At 38.7% G+C, this 20493-nt stretch overlaps 1 protein-coding gene across 2 annotated transcripts in view; it reads left to right on the top strand.

Annotated features, from left to right (window-relative positions):
- The window catches only part of LOC103269691 (myb/SANT-like DNA-binding domain-containing protein 3), a 145327-nt gene that overhangs the window by 48715 nt on the left and 76119 nt on the right, over positions 1-20493 (top strand). The window lies entirely within an intron of this gene.

The raw sequence follows: 20493 nt of genomic DNA, 5'->3' as shown, positions 1-20493 counted from the left end.
GGGGGATTACGGGCTGGGCCCCCGGGCCTGGTTTTTTTTTTTTTTTTTTTTTGAGTCTCACTCTTGTTGCCCAGGTTGGAGTGCAGTGGCAAAATCATGGCTACCGCAGCCTCGACCTGCTGAGCTCAGGAGATCCTTCTGCCCCAGCTTCCTGAGTTGCTAGGACTACAGGCATGCGTCACCGTGTATGGATAATTTTTTGATTTATTGTAGAGTGAAGGTCTTGCCAAATTGCCCAGGCTGGTCTCGAACCCTTGAACTCAGGCAGTCTTTTCACCTCTGCCTCCCAAAGTGCCAGGATTACAGGTGTGAGCCACCGTGCCCGGCCTAAAAAATGATTTTTTCTAAGTAATGTGGAATCTCAGTCAGAACATCTTTTGTCTAGATCCCTCGTGTGTAAAATGTAGATACTAATTAATTTATTTAGTGAACCTTGATTGAATGCCTGCTTAGTGTAAGCTAATATGCTAGATGATAAGGGAAATATCTAAGAGGTTTTCCCTGCCCTCAAGGGCCTTTAATCTTACAGAGATGGTTAGCTTCTTGTAAGATGTAGACAGTGGAAAGTTCTGTTGAACACATCTGGGCTTGCTTCCTCCTACCTCCATCAGCAAGCATTTGTTGAGCACTAGCAGCACTGGAACACTTTCTGAGGGTGTACAGTTAAGTGTGGTTTTAGTATATTCACAGAGTTTTACAGTCATCACCACTATCCAATTCTAGAAAATTTTTATCACCCTAAGAAGAAATCCTTTAGTGCCTATTTGTAATCACTTCACATTCCTCTCTTCTCCAGTTCCTGGCTATGTCTCATCTACTTTCTATCTCTGTGAATTTGCCTCTTCTGGATATGCATGTACATGGGATCATATGATGTGTGTTCTTTTGTGTTTGGCTTCTTTCACTTAGCATAATGTTTTCAGTGTCAATCCGTGCGGTAGCATGTCTCAGAACTCATTCTTTTTATGGATGAATACTATTCTGTTGTGTGAGTAGACCACATTTTGTGTATCCATTCCTCCATTGATGAATATTTGGGGTGTTTCCATTTGGGGGTTTTTATAGATAATGCTGCTATAACCATGGACAAATTTTTTGGTGGACACATGTTTTCAGTTCTCTTGGGAATATATCTAGAAGCAGAATTACTTGGTCAGATGGGAACTCTGTGTTTAACACTTGGAGGAATTGCCACACTGGTTTCCAAAGTGGCTACACCATTTTACATTCCCACCAGAAATGTATGAGGGTTCCAGTTTCTCTATATCCTCTCCAGAATTTGTTATTGTGTATTGCTTTGATGATAGCCATCCTAGTGGGTATGAAGTTGTGAATCAGTGTGGTTTTGTTATATTTCCCTAAAGGCTAATGATGTTAAGCATCTTATTGGCCATTTGTATATCTTCTTTGGAGGAATGTTTGTTCACATCCTTTGCTGGGTTTGATTTCGACATCTTGGATTAACCGTTCCCTTAGTAAGTTTTAATAACCAATTCTCCCAGCAAGCACACACATGATCAAACTGCTAGTTTAGTTCTAGTTGCCTGTGTGTCATTTGGTTTCTTGCTTACCCAGAAAGAGTTATTTGTACTTGTTCTCACACTTACTTATACCAGTGGTACTTATGAATATAATTTAATAAAACTCAAATTGGTGAAATAGGAATGCAAAAAGAATTCTTATGAAATGCTTTGGAAAGACTTGATAAAGGCAAGAAGTTGAAAAGATTGTCTTTGAATGGATTGGATTTGGCCAAGACTACTGAAATAGAGTTGGAAACCCTGTAAATTTTTGGAAGGATTTCCCAGAAAATACTGCAAATATTTTAAAGTCCTATTCTACTTAAAAAGAAAGGAAAATGGACATTACAGACAATGAATATGGGTGTGGTTTATCCAAGAAAGTGAGTAACTGCATTTAGCAGACTTACACTCAGACTAAAAGGTCGTGGTGTTACATTGGGAAATCAATGTGCATTTGTATGCTTGAAGCTGAAACAGTTAAAATATGTATTATTTAAAAATGATTTCCTACCTTATATGACTTTTTTGATTAATTGATCAGCAGTCACTCTTGTATATGTTTGAAAAGAGGATTTCCACTGTACAAAGTACTCTAAGAAAGATACAGAGACAGTATCATCGGAATGAATCATTCTGATTTCTAGGAATCAAAAATGGTTTTCCAGAGTAAGTGGTACTTGAGCTGGGCCATATAGGGAGAGGGAGAGTAGAATGTTGTCTTGAAACACCAGGCATACTTTTGCCTGAGGCCTTTGCTGTTGATGTTCCTTTTGTCTGGACCCTTCTTGTCCCAGTTATTTATCCCCTCAGCTCTTATAGGTCTTTGCTCTAATGTCACCATCCTATGCCTTAAAATCGCAGCCTTCTCCACTTTCCATCTCCCCGTCTCTCTCCTACCCTAACCATCCTTCATGCTCTCTTCCTGCTCCAAAGCACCTTTTCCTTATTATCTGTCTCTTTTATGTAGCTCCATGAAGGAATTGAATTTTTGTTTGTTTTCTTCACTACCATATTGACAGTGCCTAGATTGGTATGTGGCACAAAGTTAGATGCCCATTACATATATGCAAAAAAATACACACACACACACACACACACACACACACACACACACATTTTAGTTGGAGTCTTACTCTGTTGCCCAGCCTGGAGTGCAGTGACATACTCATGGCTACCGCAGCCTCGATCTGCTGGGCTCAGGCAATCCTTCCGCCTCAGCCTGACTAGTGAGATGGAATGATTAGTCTGGCTAATTTTTTGCTTTATTGTAGAGTCTAGGTCCTGTCAAGTAGTTCAGACTGGTCTTAAACCCCTGGGCTTAGGCAGTCCTCTCACCTCAGCCTCCCAAAGTGCTGGGATTGCAGGCGTGAGCCACTGCATTCCCATTAAGTCAGCCTCCATTACTTATTTATTTGTGGTATAGATTAATGACTTAACATAGAAAATGAGGAGAGTTGGGAAGGATATTCTAGGCCGAGGGAATGGATTTTAAAAAGGCAGAAGGCAGTAAAGAGAACGAGTCTTTGAGAAATACTGGTTTGTGTGGGGATCAAGGCAGGGGATGAGTTACACGTTGCCACCACCCTAGTGGAAGGCCTTCAAGGCCGATCTGAAGGTTTGGCATTTGCTCTAAAGACAACTGGAAGCTTCTAAAGGGTTTGAGTGACATTTTGGTTTTCGAAATAATGTCTGGAATTGGTGAAGATGGAATGAAGAGGGCAAGGGAAGAGACTGGCAGCATGGTAAAAGATAACAGTGGAAATGGAAAGAATTGAGAGGACTTGTTTAGCCAGTACTGTGTTTAAAAAAAGTTGCATTGGTGGTTAACCACTAAAAATCTGGAGGTTTTACTAAAATAATCTGGATTCTGCCTTCTCGTCTAAACTTGGAGTTACTGGCAACATTAGACTCTCATTTTTTCATAGCAAAACCCAGAGATGTCTAGTGAGGCATGAGCGTCTTCATTCTGTTAGTCCTCATCCAGCCAGCCTTTTTCATTGATCTTTTTCTGCCCTAGCCCCTGGGTCTGTTGCTGTAGGAGGTCCTGTGAATTGTGATTATCTTAATTTGGGATGGAGAGCCTGTTTGGTGGAGAGTCAAATTGGTGAACATTCCCTCTCTTGTTCTTGTTATTCACATTCACAGTTGGATGCTAATCCTTATTTCTGCAGTGCCCAGTCCTTCCTGTCTGAACACCTCTCTTGTCTGTATTCCTTGTAACTTACACTGTGCTGTTTTTTCCCCTCTTAACCCTGTCCTTGAATCCACCTTCTACTTCTTTGTATTTGAAACCTACCCCGCTATCTCTGATTATACCATGGTCCTTGAAACACTCTCTAATGATGTTTTATATCTATTTTTATTTTATTTTCTTTCTTTCTGTGTTTTTTTTTTTTTGAGTCGAAGTCTCACTCTGTTCTAGGCTGGAGTGAGTAGCATGTTCACGGCCACCTTAGCCACAACACGACCTGCTGGGCTCAGCGATCCTTCCGCCTCAGCCTTGCAAGTAGCTCGAACTACAGGCGTGTGCCACTATACCCAGCTAATTTTTATTTTTTATCTTTTTTTCTTATAAAGAGTTCTCACCAAGTTGCCCAGACTGGTCTCAAACCCCTGGACTCTGGCAGTTCTCTCACCTAGACCTGCCAAAGTGCTGAGATTACAGGCTTGAGCCACCTGCACCCGGCCCTTATTTTCTTAATCTTAGCCTTTAGTTTTAGTACTTCTCCTTTTTAAACTTTTCCTTTTTTCTTTTGCAAAAATTTTTAGAAATCATTGTTTCTTTTTCTTTAATACTTAGTCAAGCATTCATGATAAAATTCCTCTCATCATTGCTTTATGATTTTGCATTATGGTCTCAGAATGTGTCATATAGAATTTCTAAGTTTTTGTATTAAAACTAGGTATATCTTTGCATCCTAGTATGAGAACAAATTTTGTAAAAGATTCTTGTCCCACAGAAAATAAAGTATTATTTCCCTGGCTTCTCAGTCTTTATACTTAAATTTTGTTTTACATTTGTCTTATCATTATCTCTCTATATTTCTTCTTTCTCTTTTATCTTTTTTTTTTCCCCTGAACCTTGCTCTGCCAAGTTGGCTCCTACCAGGGCAGAAGGCTTAATTTATTTTTTATTTTATTTTATTTTATTTTATTTTTGAGTAGTCAGAGTCTTACTCTGTCTCTCTGGCTGGAGTGCTGCAGCACGTTCATGGCCACTGCAACCTCAACCTGCTGGGCTCAGGTGATCCTTCCATTTCAGTCTTCCAAGTAACTGGAACTACAGGCACCACCATACCCGGCTCATTGTTTGATTTATTATAGAGACGAGGTCTTGCCATGTTGCTCAGACTGGTCTAGAACCTGTGGGCTCAGGCAGTCCTCTTGCCTCTGCCTCCCAAAGAGCTTAGGATTACAGGTGTCAGCCACCATGCCCAGCCAATTTATGTTTTATATTAGTTCTATACTTGTAATTTTTTGTCTTGTCATGTCCTGTTAATGAAATCGTAAAGCCTCCAGTTGTAATTATAAACATTTATTTTTCACAGTTTTTCTTATATTTTTGTTATTCTATTTAAGACTTATTCATTGAGTGTATATACATTTTTTTTTTTTTTTTTTAGAAAGCAGGATTTATTGAGAAGATAGAAAAGCTCCCACAGTGGGAGGTGACCCTAAGGTGACCCTCACTGAATATGTTTTTGTCTTATAATTTGTTGTACTTTTTACCTTCGTATAGGGTAGATTTAAAGCATCTCCTGAAGTTACCATTGTGTTCGTCCTTTTCTGGATTTGTGTTTGTCTTTTAGTTTTTAAGTGTTGGAATTTGTTTCCCAGTAGAAATACAGATCATTCTGCTTTCACTGGCATTCAACCCATTTTTATTAAACAAAGTAATTGATAGTTGTGCTACCCTTCATCATCATCTTTTTTAGTGTACAATCCAGTATTTTTCAGTATAGTCTGTGCAACCATCAGTTGTGCAACCATCACCACAGATAATTTTAGAACATCTTCATCTCCCCAAAAAAGAAAAACCTCATGTTCTTTAGCAGCAGTTACTCACCAGTCTCCACCCTCACTCTCTTAGCCCTAGGCGACCATTGGTCCACCATCTTTTGGTGTAAGATTTGTCTATTCTTGACATTTCATCTAGTGGAATCATACAATATATGATCTTTTGTAACTGGCTTCTTTCACTTTGCATAATGTTTTTAAGGTGGATCCATATTGTAGCCTGCATCAGAATTTTGTTCCTTTTTTGTGGTTGAATCTTATGTCTGGATAATACCACATTTTGCTTATTCCTTCACTTATTCATTCATTCATCCATTGATAGACTTTTGGAATTGTTTCCACTTTTTGACTATTATGAAAAATGCCTCTATGGACATTCACATAGAAGTTTTTGTGTGGAAGTATGTTTTCATTTTTCTTGAGTATCTACCTAGGAGTAGAATTGCTTGGTCACATAGTAACTCTTTGTTTAACATTTTGAGGAATTGCCAAACTGTCTTTCAAAGTGGCTGTACCATTTTACATTTTCATCACCCATGTATGACTGTTCCATTTTTCACATCCTCACCAATGTTTGTTATTATCTTTTTGTTCTAACCAACCATTGTCATTAAACTCATATTTGTTATCCTTCATTTTTCCTATATGAGTGTTTTCTTTTAAGGAATTAAAATTCTCAATTTATTTTAAGCTGGGTTAGGAGATAAGTCCAACTCATTTATTCTCCTCCTCCCTTTATTTTACACTGTTAGAAACATTGTTTTTACCGAACTATTTTCCTTACTTCTATTGTTAGCTCTATTATTAGCTTCTTTCATCAGAGTAATGAGGCATTTAAGAACTTGGCATACGTCTCATGTACTTTGAAATTCTGTGCTTAAATCTTAAAATTCTCTTAGTATATGCTTTTGGTTTATTAGGTGACTCAATTTATTGTTAATCCTTTGTTACTATTCAAATTAATGGATTAAAAAAAAAAGTGTCATGTATTTTTCCTGGCTCAGTTGTCTTATCATTTTTTCAAAAGTTATTTAAGGTTCTAAAGTTCTTAACATATTCTTCTGCCTTCAAAAACTTTGGCAGGTATTAAGCATTCAGCCACAGCTCCATTTCTCTCACTTTGGTGCAAATATTTTGAGCTTTTCTTTTTCATGATAAAAAAAGAAAAGAAAACCCACACCTTTTTTTCTTTGTTAGACAAGCAGTTTATGATCTAAGTAATAAATATGAGGAATATGGAAAAATATGAGGAGACCTGTGATGCTTGCCATTTTCTTCTTTAATCTCTTAACGTTTGTGCTAAATTATTTCATTTCATATGAGAACATTTTTGAACTTTAAAAAAATATGAGTGTTGTTTTGCTTTGCATTTTCTGTTGATATTGGAGCCACTGTTGTTCATAGGTCAAATGTCCTTTTGAGATTTTTAATTTCAGTTTATTTTGCCTTGTCAGCTTTCATCTGATTTTGTTTTGCAAGTGATCCTAAACTGCTGATATTGCTATATCAATTATGTTGTTTACAGCCTAATTGATGTATTTAGTTTCTCTCTTGTTCACAAGTCAGCTCAGTCTTTGTTTCAGTGTTCTGTATTTGTTTTTCATAGCTTCCCTCTCCCCTCTTCTCTTTAAAGTGGTTTGAGATATTTTTTAGGTGGTATACTTACGTTTACCATTATTGTTTTACTTCTTCAAGTTTATATCAAAAGCATTTCCTGATTCCCATTTAATTAAATTAACTTAGGGGTTTTTTTTGGTTTTAATTCTTCACTATTTTACAGCAATTTGCTGGGGCTTTAGGTTATGGTAGTGTCTTTTACAGTTTGGTTTTGGTGCTTTCAGCCAAAGAGCAGCATCCTTTTTGTCTCTGGTGCACTTTGATAAGGATCTCTTTTAATCCTTGAAGTCCTATGAGGGATTATTATACTTACTTTGATTTCTCAGATTTAGTGCTTGGCCAAGATAATATAATTACTTAATTAAGTAATTGGAATTCCAACTCTGGAACTCTAACACAAGAGTTTTGTGAAGTATTTAAAAAATTGTCTTTTAAAATAGTTAGGTTCTCCAGTGTCAATATATAGCTATTTGTGTAAGTTTTTGTTTTTATGGGTGATTACTCTGGATTCCGACTACCTGTAATTCTACTTAGTGTTGCAGACACTAAAGAATAGTGGTTAGAAATAGAACCAGAAGGCATTATTCTTGTGTTTAGGTTTATTAGTGATTCTTAATACATTTTGATGGAGGATGTGTGTTGATTGTACTTGCAAAATCTTATATATCTAAACATGTATGTGTTCCAAAATATAAATGGGATTGTAACTATTTCGTTTTATAATCTGCTTTTTTTTTTGTTTTGTTTTTACTTTGTAATGGGTCTTTGTCTTTTTTTTTTGAGTTGGAGTCTCACTCTGTCGCCCAGAATGGAGGGCATTGGTGGCTCCCGGCCACTGCAGCCTTGACCTGCTGGGCTCCGGAGATCCTTCCGCCTCAGCCTTCCAAGTAGCTGGAATTACAGGCATGCGCTACCACGGCTGGCTGATGTTTTGATTTATTGTAGAGATGAGGTCTCGCTGCCCAGGCGGGTCTCAAATTCGCGGGCTCAGGCAGTCCACTCATCTCGGCCTCCCAAAGGCGCGGGATTACAGGCTGAGCCACTGAGCCCAGCTGGTCTTTGTCTTTTTGTAAATACATTTATTTCTACCACATGCTTTAATGTCTGCATAGTATTTTATCAATAATTTGATTAATTCCCACTTAGGTTTTTTCCTCTTTGCTATTGTAAAAAATGCTGATGTTGACAATCTTGTACATATATTTTTTGTATTTTTAAACATCAATGTTATAATTTCCTAGAAATATAATTGTTGGATAAAAGGATAAAGACAATAAAAATTTGTATACGTAAGGACACATGAGAGGTTGTGCCACTGTGTACTCACACACTTGGTTTGAGTGCTCATTTTCCCACACCTTCTACAGCAGTAGTCCCAACCTTTTTGGCATCAGGGACCAGTTTTGTGAAAGACAGTTTTTCCACGGACAGGGTGGACGGGGGGATATGTAGTCAAATCTCACTGCTAATGTTAATCTGTATTTGCAGCACTGCCTCAGTCCCACCTCAGACCATCAGGCATTAGATTCTCATGAGTGGGCGACTTAGAGCCCTCATATGCGCAGTTCACAATAGGGTTCACACTCCTATGAGAATCTAATGCCAGCACTGATCTGACAGAAAGCAGAGTTTAGGTGGTGAGCAATGGGGAGTGGCTGTAAATACTGATGAAGCTTTGGTAACTTGCCCACTGTTCACCTCCTGCTGGGTTGCCTGGTTCCTAACAGGCTACAGGACCTACCAATCTGTAGCCCAGGGATTGGGGACCCCTACTCTACAGCATTGTGCTAATAAAAAATAATAGTGGCTGGATGCAGCGCTCATACCTGTAATCCCAGCATTTTGGGAGCTAAGGTGGGTGGATTGCTTGAGCCCATGAGTTTGAGACTAGCCTGGGCAACATAGTGAGAGCTTGTCTCTAAAAAAAATTAGTCAGGCATGGTGGTATGTGCCTGTAGTCCCAGCTACTTTGGAGGCTGAGGAGGGAGGATTGCTTGAGCCCAGGAGTTTGAGGCTGCGGTGAGCCATGATTGTGCCACTGCACTCCAACCTGGAAGACAAAGTGAGACCCCCCAACTTGAAAAAAAAGTAGTAGCTTAATATAGCACTTAGTATGTGTCACAAACTGCTGTAAGAGCTTTCCATATCTTTTTAATTTTAAATATGTGGGGTACAATTCAGGGTTAGGTATACAAATATTCATTATGCAGGTACCCTTGTTGATGAGGTGTGCTACTCCTTCCCCTGGCAATTTCTCACTACTGCCAATCCTGTCCATATCGTTTATCTACCATCAACACTTTGAGATAGGCACTGTTATTGTCCCCATTTTGCAGGTGAGGAAATGGAGGCACAGAAATGATTAATTACTGAGTCACACAGCTGGTAAGTGAACAAGGTGGTCTGATACCTCTTAAAAAGTGTGTTACATGCTGGGCGCAGTGGGTCACACCTGTAATCCCAGCATTTTGGGAAGTGGAGGTGAGAGGATTGCTTGAGCCCATGGGTTCAAGACCAGCCTGAGCAATTTGGCAAGACCTCATCTCTACAAAAATCCAAAAATTAGCCGGGTATGGTGGCACACGCCTTTAGTCCCAGTGACTTGGAAGACTGAGGCAGAGGGATCGCTTGAGCCCAGCAGGTTGAGGCTGCAGTGGCCATGAGCATGCCACTGTACTTGAGTCTGGGTGAAAGAGTGAGACTCCTACTCAAAAAAAAAAAGTGTCATAATACCTGTTTATTTTTTTGTTTTAATCTTTCAAAAATTTAAGAAGCATGATTATTTTGATTTTTAAAATTATTTTTTATAGATTATTCTCATAACATAAAATTTATCATTTTAAACTATACAGTTCCATGATTTATGCCCATCCACTATATTGTGCAACCATCATCACTATCTACTGTCTAATGATAGGATATTTCCATCACCCCAGAAAGAATCTCTCTACCTATTAACAGTCAGTGCCACTATTCCCACCCTCGTCCCCTGGCAACCACATAGAGACTTTCTGTCTCTATGGATTTACTTATTCTGGACATTTTGTATAAATAGAATCATACAATTTTTGGCCTTGTGCTTGGCTTCTTTCTCTTAGAACAATATTTTCAAGGTTCCTACATGCTGTAGCATGTAATTGTTTTATCTGATTTTAAAAGTAATACAAGTTTATTGTGAAACACAAACAATTCAGAAAGATACAGAATAATGAAGAAAGTTTAAATTTCACTAAGAAATAATTATCTTTCATATTTTGGTGTATATACCTTCCAGATTTTTTTAATAGGCATTAAAAAAAGTTTATGTTATAATACTGTAAGAAAGAGATTGGCGGTAGTGGCATACTGCTTGAGGGGAGGTGGGGGCATATAACATCAATGAGGATACCTGATCTCAAATCAGGCAAAGTAGGGACCAAAGGGAGGTCCAAACTTTGCTTGTACTATGACCACTTGTATACCTAATCCTGAATTGTAACCCACATCTTTAAAAAAATATAAATACTCCTCAAAAAAAAGTTTATGTTTTATATATTTAAAAATCTGCCTTAAAAAAAACCTCAGTGAGCCGGGCTCGGTGGCTCAGCCTGTAATCCCGCGCCTTGGGAGGCTGAGGTGAGTGGATTGCCTGAGCCCGTGGGTTCGAGACTCGCCTGGGCAACTTGGTGAGACCTCATCTCTACAATAAATCAAAAAATTAGCCAGGCGTGGTAGCACACGCCTGTAGTTCCAGCTACTTGGTAGGCTGAGGCGGAAGGATCGCTGGAGCCCAGCAGGTCGAGGCTGCGGTGGCCGGGAGCCGCCACTGCACTCCCGTCTAGGCAACAGAGTGAGACTCCAACTCAAAACAAACAAACAAACAAAGAAACCCTCAGTGTATTGTGTCAGGAAATGTAGAGATTTTTTTCATTATTATTTTTAATTATTGTACCATAACAGATTTAGCTTATGGATCTGTGAGAGGGAAACCTACTTTGCCAAGAATTGTAGAGATCAGAAACAGGAGTGAGGACGAGAGAGTATCACAGTTTTGAGATCTTTGGCTAGGCCTGGAAGGATCATGGGAGCCTTTAATATTCAACTCTGGATCCAAGGTCTTTTCTTCTATCTGATCCTGTAGTAGTAGTAGTCCTCCCTGTCACCTTGCCTGAAGAGTCCTGACACAGGTGTTTAGAATTGAAGTAAGCAGCAGGGAAAGATCGCAAGTGTGGGGGTGGAGGATTGACAGGAGCAAAGTGTGGTTTCACAAAGGGTAGTTGGCAGTAGCGTGCAGAATGGAGTGAAAAATATCGGTCAGGTGATTGTGTGGCGTCTGTGAAATTTCTTTTCTTAAATATAGCTTAGAGAAGTTTTAGTCATCTCTGCTTTGATACTTTTTAATATTAATGTTAACTGCTTTTGGTTTTGTGTCATGGAATATTAAGTAATGTTTATTTTTATCCCTTATATCTTTTGTGTGTGTGTGATAGGGTCTCACTCCTGGTGTATAGTGGCATAATACTGGCTCACTACAGCCTCAAACTCCTGGGCTCAAGCAATCCTCCTGCCTCTGCCTCCTGAGTAGCTAGGATTACAGGCATGTACCACTAAGCCTGGGTAATTTTTTTGTAGAGACAGGGTCTTGCTATGTTGCTGAGGCTGGTCTTAAACTCCTGGCCTCAAGTGATCTGCCTCAGTCTCCCAAAGTGCTGGGATTCAGGTGTGAGGTGCCACTTTTGGTCCTCCCTTGTATCTTTACAGTAGAAGATTACTAATGTAATATGGTTAATTTAATAAACAAGTCGAAGAGAATTTAATTTCTAATTCTTCTGATTTGCTGGGACTTGAAGTCAATATTTGCTAAATCTGCTGCTTGATTTTACCCTGAAATGTACTTTAAGTATTTTAATGATTTGTGTCATTAGAGGTGCCCCTCTGATTGGTTGGGAGTTGAAGTCATATCTGGGAAAAGAAAGAAAGTGAATCTTTGTTGTATAACTACTTGTTTTAGCCTTGACTTCTTTTGAATACATTATCTCATCTAATCATTACAATATAGGGAAAGTATTATTCTAAAGAAGAGCTAGCCAGGCTTGGTGGCTCAGCCTGTAATCCTGCGCTTTGGGAGGCTGAGGTGAGTGGATTGCCAGAACCCGCGGGTTCGAGACCCGCCTGGGCAACTTGGCGAGACTTCATCTCTACAATAAATCAAAAAATCAGCCAGGCATGGTAGCGCATACCTGTAATTCCGGTTACTCAGAAGGCTGAGGCGGAAGGCTCGCCGGAGCCCAGCAGGTCAAGGCTGTGGTGGCCAGGAGTGGCCACTGCACTCCAATCTGGGCGACAGAGTGAGACTACAACTCAAAAAAAAGAGAAGAGCTAACACCTGAACATAACCCTTATTGTCCTCCAAATTCATGCTTTATCCATTGTATAGCATAAAGTCTCTGGGGGTTGTGTTTGAAATCACATCGAGTATTTTTTCCCCATTAAATAATAACCACCAAAAAATACCCCCCAAAATAATAACCAATAACCAAAAAAAAAAAATATAGAAATGTGAAAAGAGGAAAAAGAAATCACTTATTGTTCAATTGGCATAATTGTTACCATTTTTTGTGACAGATCTTGCTATATTGCCCAGGTTGGTCTTGAACTCTTGGGCTCAAGCAGTTCTGCCCCAGCCTCTTGAGTAGCTAGGACCTCAGGCATGTGACACCATGCCCGGTTAATTTTAAGTTTTAAAAAAAGAGATGGGGCTGGGCTCGGTGGTTTAACCTGTAATCCCAGCCCTTTGGGAGGCCGAGGTGAGTGGATTGCCAAGCCCGCGGGTTCGAGACCAGCCCGGGCAACTTGGGGAGACCTGGTCTCTACAAAAAATCAAAAATTAGTCAGGTGTGGTAGTGCACGCCTGTAGTTATGGCTACTTGGAGGCTGAGGCAGAAGGATCGCTGGAGTCCAGCAGGTCAGCACTGGGGTGGCCTTGAGTGTGCCACTGTACTCCAGCCTGGGCGATGGAGTGAGACTCCAACTCAAAAAAAAAAAAAAAAGAAAGGAGAGAGATGAGGGTCTCACCATGTTACCCTAGCAGGTCTTAAATTACAGGCCTCAGGCAGTCCTCCCACCTCAGCCTCCTGAGTATCTGGAATTATAGGTACTAGCCATAGCACCCAGTCTGTTTTTTTAATGTATAATTTCAGTGTATGTGTATAGTTTTCTGTTCTGCTTTTTCACTTTAATATTCATAGGCATATTTCCATATTATATAATATACTTCTTTAAATAGCTGTATAATATTCCTTGGCTGTACCATACAGTTTCCTGGTAAGGAATATTTTAAATATTTAAGTATTTTGAACATGCCTTCTGTTTTCAGTGTAGAGATCATGAAACTGTTTTGTAGGCAGTTGGATACAGGTTTAGGAATTATTATCTGGGCTTGCTTTGGGAGTGAAACCATTGGGCAGGGGTTTTGTCCGATTAGATTGTCTGAAAAAGGGCAGGTTCCCCAAATTCTACTAACATCTACATAATACGTATGAATTAACTGAAAATGTTTTTTTTTTTAAAAGAACAAGGTAAAAAGTTTGACCATTTCCTATGGGGATTCAGTAAGAATCAACTGGAAATGACCTAAATATTCTGCGTGTTAATGAGACCTTAGAGATTATTAATTTATAGGACTTTCCCCAGCAATGGTCTGAAGACTAGAAGTAGCACTGGCAAAGCTAATGACATGGCTTTGATGTGATTGTGAAAACCAAGGTTAAGACTTGGTGTGGTGGGTGTGAATGAGAGAGAATGAAGACGGTGACACACCAGGATGACTGAAGGCAGAACGTTTTTACACACAGTAGGGACCCTTTTGTCTTGGTCCCAGAAGATTCCGTTGGTGGATTGAGGAAGTTATTTAAAATGGGGAGTCACAAAAAGACTCATATATGCATACATATATTTTAACTGTAAAACATATAAATACTATTTGTTAAGTGAGTTTTTGAATGGTGGCCCAGAATTTTTCTTTGAGAATAGTTTTCTCTTTCTTGAATAAACTGCATTTATAATACATTGATTATAAACTCCAGTTTTGATCCCTTTTTAGAGGAACTTAAAGACTTATGGATGTAGAATTCTAAATACAACTGCATTTTTTTTTTTTTTAAAAGCAGCTCACCTTATTCAAGTCTTTTAATTTAGTTTTCATAGAAACTATTTTCTCTCATATGAAGTATTGAATCATGTAATTATAGTAACAAATACTTATGCTGGGTTACATGTATAGCCGACTCTTGAAGCATAAGAACAGTTCCCCTGGTTGGAGCTAAAGGGTTGGTGGGTGTTTTAGAGAGTGACCTAGTAGCCTGGGGGATTCATTGTGTTGTAGGCATTGGTCTGTAGGTTTTACAGAGAATAGCATACTTCAGTTAACCTGGAAAGTTCTTTATATTGGAGATAAGTTCTAAGAGTGCTGTTGGACATGGACTGGGCAATAAGAGAAGAAAAGAATTAAATGATAAGGGGTCAGATAGTTTGGGGGGGGTAATGAAGACTGTTGGGTTAGAAGGGAAGGCCAGGAATGTCAACTGCTATAGAAAGATCAAGAAAAGAATCAGAGGACTTAAGAAAAAAGCCATTCAGTTTTTAGAATGGGACATTGTGTTGATCTTGAAGAAAAAGAGTTTTGGTAGGAAGAGAGAGGAAGCCAGGCTTGCTGGAGGTTAAGGCATCATTAAAGGAGGTGGGGACCTTGACTTAAACTTAGTCAATATATTAGGTCCTTGTATTGAAATGCAAAGTGGCTGTGATAATGTGCTAAGGTCTTGGAGATTGCCGGTTATTGACTCATTTTCCTTAGAATGATCTTGTTGGAGAATGAAATGTAAAACACTTTTACAGTGGTTGTCAGCTAGGGCCAGTTTTGCCCCAAGGGAACTTTTGGAAATACCTGGAGAAGGTTTTGATTGTCACAACTCGTGTGGTCCTACTGGCATCTAGTGGGTAGAGTCTATGGATGTTGCTCGTCATCTTCGAATGCACAGGACATCCCCTACAAAGAATTATCTGGCCCAAGATGTCAGTAGTGCCTAGGTTGAGAAGTCTTGAATTCTGTTGTAACATTTTACAAAGTTAATTCCCTTTTGGCTCTCCATAAGTATTAGCTAACTTATAAGAATCTCTGAAATACCTTATGTTTAGTGGAAGGTTGGTAGGAAAGTCACATCATTATGAGACTGCTGGGTCTCATTTTGTACCACAGTCTGAACCTAGTTAGTAGTACCAAAAGTTGGGAATTTTGGCAGCTAGGGTCTTCATAGTAAGTGCAGGGTTCCTTCTTCTAGTATGTATTGTTTCCCAGCTTTGCAATGTTAATGAAATTCAATTCGAGACAAGTTTTACTTTTAGAGAATTGTGGGGCAGATTTACAACAGAGCAAAATATTTTTGTTTTGAACAACTTTTATGAATGCTTCTTTGTATAAAATATTTCTATTTAGAGCATTGATTTCTGAGGGCTTTAGTATTGGCTTATCTGTTTTACTGAATTTCCATTTTGGTTTCAGGAAAGTAGGTGTGTAACCATCATTATCAGTGACAGGTACTAGAGTACCCTCTTGATGCCTGGTAATCCACAGAATATATATATGTAAAAGAACTTTTGAAAGATAATCCCAAAATAGATTCCTTCTGTACTGGGTTTGAGCTGAGAAGGTGGTTCTCAAATTTGTTGGAGTCAGAGCATCAGGAAGTCATGGTGCTCTTGATAAATTAATTTTATCATGAGGACTATGATGTAGCACAATTTTTAAGACTTCTGCTTAGAAATATTTATCTTAATTACTTTTACATGCAGTCATTCTATAGGGATTGTGTTTAACTGCACGTATTAGTAATCTGACCAATGGTGGCTTGAATGATAAGGTCTTTTTAAAAAATGTAGATACTTATATAAAGTATTTCCTCTCACAGTAATTCTGTAGGGATGAAACTCCACGTTAGGTATGATGATTCCATGATTCTTCTATTTTTCAACTCTTTCTCCTGTCTTTCTGAGCTTTCATTTTTATGTATGTAAGTCAGATGGCTTCTGTAACCTTAAGTGACAAGTTTGCTCTTTAGTCAGGAAGAAGAATGGAAGAATGAAGGAGGAAGGGAAAGAACCTATACATGAACCATGGTACACAAAGCAAGGGAGACCGAGAAATGTAGGTTATTTAGCTGGATACCTTGAATGAATGAAATTGGGGTTCTTTTAGTAAAAAGGGGAGACTAGATTTAAGGTAGGCAGTTAGCAGTGACTGCCATAATAAAAAAACAATTTAAAATATATATCCATGAGCTTGTGACATTTGTGACCTTATGTTTTTATAAAAACAGTGTTGGAATGTTTCTGTTAATATCCCTTACCTATTTATTGAATGTTAGTTTTCTTACTAGCCAGCAACAAAATATCTGAAATTATCTGACATTGGTAGATAGCCAGCAACAGATTATCTAAAATAATTTCAGATATTGAAGGTTTAAGAAATATTAATTAGGCAGGGCTTGGTGGCTCAGCCTGTAATTCCAGCACTTTGGGAGGCCGAGGTGAGTGAATTGCCTGAGCCCCTGGGTTCAAGACCAGCCGAGGCAGCTTGGCAAGACCTCGGGTCTCTACAATAAATAAATAAAAAAATTAGCTGGGTGTAGTAGTGCACGCCTGTAGTTCTGGCTACTTGGAAGGCTGAGGCAGAAGGATCTTGGAACCCGGCACGTTGATGCTGGGGTGGCCGTGAGTGTGCCACTGCACTCCCGCCTGGGCGACAAAGTGAGACTCCAACTAAAAAAAAAAAAAAAGAAATATTAATTTAAAAAAACCTTAAAATGAGAAATTTTTGTTGTTTTTTTCTTTGAAAATGAGAATATAAAATTCTTATTTGATTTTAATGAATCCTACACTGTAGTCTAGGACACCAGCTTTCCTAAGGAACATGATTTTGGAACTACTGACATTAATACCCTTTGTGTGTACTCTTAAATTACTTTGTCTCTGCTTTCACTTATATTGTTTTCCTAGATTAAAACATTGTCTTTTAGTATTACTTATATGTTGTGGGCAATTAGAATGTCTTTTATTTTTAAATGTCTTTCCTAAATTTTCTGTAATGACCCTTCATTAGTTTTGTTGTTACAAAAAAAGCCTTACTAGTTTTTCAGGATCATTGCAAGGCTTGCCTTTTTTGACACCACACCCTAAGCTTCAAATCCAGTTTTAGCCCCTACTTCTTGAAACTTCTAGACTAATCAAAAACTGTATGACACATTTGTATCCTTATAGACTATATTGAATTAATCACTAATTGTTGCATTTATTAGCAAGATCATACACTTCCTGATATGTATTTTTCTGTGTCGTAAATTCTTAACATAGTATTGAGTTCATAGTAGATGTTTAATAATTGCTTTCCAATCAACTAATCACCTTTAACATATTAACACACATGAAAATAGCATGGTTTTGATAGGCATAAACTAAAATATGGCTAACAACCAGAGTAATCAGAATTTTATGACTTTTATCTATTAATATAGAATTTTTATCTCTCTCATAAATGCCTTTCTCCCAAATTTATTCTTAGAGTCACCAAATGGTGTTTCATGTGTGCTTACTAATGCATTCTGGCCACTGCCACATGGCACTTATCTTTTTTCCTGTGATATTTGCTGTCCTTGCTGTACACTGATACCTCCCACCAGATATCGTAGGTATACCTCCTTGCCTGGCAACGCTGCCTCCTTGGCCTTGTGCTGCCCCTGCCAGGTGTGTTACTAATATGCACGGGCTGTTGAGGTACCTCAGTGCCTTTTTTCCCCTTGCAGTATGTCTTATTATGTGAGCATTAAAACAGAGCTTGTTATATCTTGTTGCTTCATAGTTCTTGGTGAAAGCCATTCTTGGTGAAAGCCATTCTTGTTACCCTTATGTTCTCTGTCACGATGAGCTCTAGGGAGCTGGGCTGGAGGAGCAATTTGAATGTGGATGGATACTACACTATGCTTGGGATCAGTCTTCTTCTTGTTCAAAACTTTTCGGCTTCATTTTAGTAGGGATGGTTATTATCCTGAAATATTCTGGTCAAACAGATGCCTTGAGGTCACATGTATGAATCCTTGTGGCAGGGTTGGTTTAGGTTTTAGCTTGCTGACCATTATATCTATAAAATACAACAGGTGAAACATAACTCAAGTGTTTCAAGCGAAGTCATAACTCAGAGAGCATGATCTTGACCCACATACAAAAAAAAAAACTTTACTTATTCTTGTTTTTTATGTCTGATTGTAATAGAACCCAGTGTGAACTTCATGCCTACAAAGAAAAGAAAAAAGAAATGAGCTATATTTTATTTCTCAAATTTTGCAGTTCTTATTACTATGGCTCCTAAACTTGGTTAGGCTTGTAGTTGAGCAGATATTATACATTCTTACCCTCTTTTCCAGGGCAATTCTTAATTAATATTTAGTTATCTTCCTTGGGTCTGAATATGTATATTTGACAGTAATTGGAATTGGACCTTGTACAAGTTCCTAGCAGAAGTATAGGTAGGTAGGGAAAAACAAACAAACCCTACACCTAGGATTGAGCTCAGATGGTCAAGGGTGAAACAGAAGAGAGAGCAAAAATTGAGAGATGAGGAGAATCAAGAGTATAAAGCCTCCACAGCCAGGGTGAGAAGCATTTAAAACATGGTCTTCTGTGCTTGGACTAGTTTGTGAAACAGAATAACAAAATGCTTATATTAGCTTTCTCTTGTTTTAAGTTTTGACTCATGCTTTTTTTCCAAATGTTTGAACTTTAATAATCCAATTTTGTGCTGTGCACCTGAGATCATTTAAGGAAAATAATTTCTTGTAATCCCTGTAGATGTATGCTTGTTCTTGTGCAGTGCTTAATTCACAGTGATGACTTTTAAAAGTATAGTATTGCTGGACTCAGTGGCTCAGCCTGTAATCCCAGTGCTTTGGGATGCCGAGGTGAATGGATTGCCTGAGCCCGTGGATTTGAGACCCGCCTGGGTAACTTGACAAGACCTCATCTCTACAATAAATAACAAAAATTAGCCGGGCATGGTGGCATGCATCTGTAGTTCCAGCTACTTGGAAGGCTGAGGCAGGATTGCTGGAGCCCAGCACGTTGACACTGGAGTGGCCATGAACGTACCACTGCACTCCGGCCTGTGTGATAGAGTGAGACTCCAACTCAAAAAAAAAAAAAAAGTATAGTACTGTTGACCATCAACTCCTTAGGGCCTTATGGATTCAGATACTTGACTGCCAGCTCTTCACAACGTCAGCTGGTAGTAGGAGACCTGAGACGCCATGCCATAACAGTGAGAACAGATAGGGCAAAGAGAGACATTGAAATTTCACTAGTACAGTTGTCACTAGACATAAAATCTCCTTGACTTGGTCTACTGAGTACTGCTTTGAAATCTAGAAGTAGAAAACATTCAGAGATGGGGAATTGTTGGAGAAGTGCTGAGGTCTGTATGCTAAGACTTCATTATGATCTAGAGATATGGGAATCTTTGCCCTCTCAGCTAGTGAGCAGCAGAATCAGAAATTAATATAGGCCTCTCTCTTTCCCAGACTCAGGTGTTCACCATTACACTAGGATGGTTTTTTAAGCAGTCAATTGTTTGTTTGCCCAAGTGCATTTGTTGTTTAGCTCTCTTGCCCAGTATATATGGGAAATGAAGATTGCATTGCCTCGATTTTCACCCAATTCCACATGATTGGCAGCTTTCCTTCACACTAACCTTGAAGCTTAATTTGATGCTGCCAGAACAAGACTGACAGTGTTGGAGCAGGTGCAAAATGACCACAGAATTCTAGTACTGTTGATTGACTCTACTTGCTGTGGTAGACTTAAGTTAAATGAGTCCATTAAACGTTTAAGTCTAGTAAGATTTTGAATCTCTTTAATTCTATGTACATAAATGCTTGCATGAAATTCAAGTTCATTATTCTTTTGTAATTAAAATAGTTTGTCTAGAATGAATAGTGATTACTCAAAATTTATTCTGAGGAATTAAGATTGCTTTCAGTTATTTTTATTTGCCTTAAAAGTAACTGACTAGAAAAATAGCCGGGCTTGGTGGCTCAGCCTGTAATCCCAGTGCTTTGGGAGGCTGAGGCAAGAGGATTGCCAAGCCTGAGGGTTCGAGACCCACCCGGGCAACTTGGCGAGACCTCCTCTCTACAATAAATAAATAAATAAATAAATAAATAAATAAATAAATAAATAAATAAACAAACTAACTAACTAGCCGGACATGGTAGTGTGCGCCTGTAGTTCCGGATACTTGGAAGGCTGAGGCGGA

This window comes from Carlito syrichta, unplaced genomic scaffold, assembly GCF_000164805.1.
Source record: "Carlito syrichta isolate Samal-C Ts95f unplaced genomic scaffold, Tarsius_syrichta-2.0.1 Scaffold309451, whole genome shotgun sequence".
Classification (NCBI taxonomy): Eukaryota; Metazoa; Chordata; class Mammalia; order Primates; family Tarsiidae; genus Carlito; species Carlito syrichta.
This window is presented reverse-complemented; position numbering and strand designations above follow the sequence as displayed.